The 2022-nt window shown below is 59.2% G+C and overlaps 1 pseudogene; it reads right to left on the reverse strand.

The window, feature by feature from the left end:
- Nucleotides 1-6: 6 nt before the first annotated feature.
- Nucleotides 7-2018, reverse strand: LOC108525820 (regulator of telomere elongation helicase 1 pseudogene; annotated as a pseudogene).
- Nucleotides 2019-2022: the final 4 nt, after the last annotated feature.

The raw sequence follows: 2022 nt of genomic DNA on the forward strand, positions 1-2022 counted from the left end.
GGACCCCAAGGCCCTGTGGGCATCTGCCAGGTAAGCACTCATGGTGTGCTGGCCCTGCTTCCCTGCTCTGGACGCTCTGGACCCCCACTGTGGGTACCTGCCAGGGTCTCCTGTGGGGGGTGATCTGGGGACAGGTGGGATCTGCCCTGGTTCAGGTGCTTTCTGGGGTCCAGCTGCTGGACCACAGCCTTGGACAGGGTCAGCTTGGGATCCGGTGCTGTCCTTCCAGCAGGGTCCAGGGCTGGCTGTGCCCACTGCCTTCGGGGCATGCTGTGCTCAGGCTGATAGCTGCAGCCTTGTCCTGTTAGCTGTATACAGACCTCCTCAAACTGCTGCTTGTGGTGGGGTCACACAAACTGGGAGAAGTGTTGGAGCAGGCTGTGCTTCTTGGGGTCATCAGCAAAGAGGAGGCCGAGACAGGCCGCCAGGGCAGCTAAGTCATCAGAACCCTTGTACTCCTGCAGGACCTGGGTGAAGGTGGCGAAGTTGGCTTGGCTCAGCTCCTGCTTCATGGGCACCATGAAGAGTTTGGCCCTGTCTGCCTGTGCACCAGCCACGGGCTCCTCCGACTGGCTGACCAGCCAGATCTTCTTCCTCCTTCCTTGCGGCTCCTCTGCCAGCCTCTTAGATGGGAGGGACAGGGTGGAGCACCTGTGGGTTTGCTCCTCGCCAGGGCCCCCCAGTCCACCACCAGCAGCTGGTGACCCTGACAGCCTCTGCTTCAGGTTGAGGACGTGCAGGTCCAGACTCTTAGCTTTCCTGGTGGAGAGGAGGGGCCAGGTGACTTAGCCACCCTGACAGCGTCTTCTCCCTCACACAAACTGGGTGCTGCAGCCTGGGGTGCTGGTGCTGGCATAGTTCACTTAGCAACACAGAACTGGGCCATGTCTTGGATGACAAGGCCAAAGTTGTTGTACACCCTGATGTGGGGACACACCCAGTAGGGCAGCTGGGCTCTGGGGTTGGCAAAGGTGAACCTGTGGTCACAGAGGAAGACAGCCCCGCAGTTCTGGCAGTGCCAGATCACTCGCTCAATGACCTGGTTCACAGCCCTGGATGCCTGCTGCCGGCACCACTCCTGCCCAGAGAGGAACTGGCCCCAGCCCCAACCTGACCCTTCATCTCATCCAGTAACTGAATCCTGAGGACAACCAGGGGTCCATGCGTGGGGCTATGGGAGGCCTGTGACGATCACACTACAGCCATTATTGTCTGAGAAGTCCAGCCCCTCCCTGGCCTTTCCCTGGCATACTGCCAGTAAGACGGTGCCGGTAGACCCGGGGAAGGCAGTCCTCGCTTAGTAAACATTCATGGTCTCAGAGAAGCTGCTTTTGCTCCTGGGCTCCACAAACAGAGGCTTCAGTGCCTCCTAGCCAAGACACGGGCCCGCCAGAACTCCAGGCTCTTTTCTATGATGGGATATGAAGGGAAGAAGATCAGGAGCCCACAGGGCAGCATGTGGGTGATGTTGCCCAGAGCCATCCCCAAGGAGGACAAGCACTCCTCGGAAAACCGTCTGTCAAACGCTGAGCTCAACTGGGCTCCATCAGGGCCTCTGAGGACGATCCCCACCCAGATCTGGTGCTTGTCGATGATGTGTGGGTTCTCCAGGCAGACTGGAAAAGGGATCTACATCTCCAGGGCAAAGGAGGATCCCGGGACCAGCATGCCACCAGTGAGGATGAGAAAGCAGACACCCTGATGGACCAGCTTGCGCATGGTGTGGCCAGGACTGAAGCACCAGTAGCTCAGCACCTTCCCTCGCTTTCTGGCTGCAGTGGTGCTCCAGGTATCAGATGGCTGAGCCGCCCTCTGGTGACGGGCATCAGGATGGATGTACACTTTATAGGCCCCAGCCTTGCCAGGAAACCAGGGCCACCCTCGGAGGGGTCTACACTGGACACGATCTGGATGATATCCGCCAGCTTCTGCAGTCCGGTCTTGTTGGCGAACACTCCAGCACATCCTGCCAGGTGCTGGATGATCTGGCCCAGCAAGTCCAGGATGCAGCCATTGGTCTGT

Source organism: Rhinopithecus bieti, unplaced genomic scaffold (genome assembly GCF_001698545.2).
Source record: "Rhinopithecus bieti isolate Rb0 unplaced genomic scaffold, ASM169854v2 scaffold_11398, whole genome shotgun sequence".
In the NCBI taxonomy this organism is placed as follows: Eukaryota; Metazoa; Chordata; class Mammalia; order Primates; family Cercopithecidae; genus Rhinopithecus; species Rhinopithecus bieti.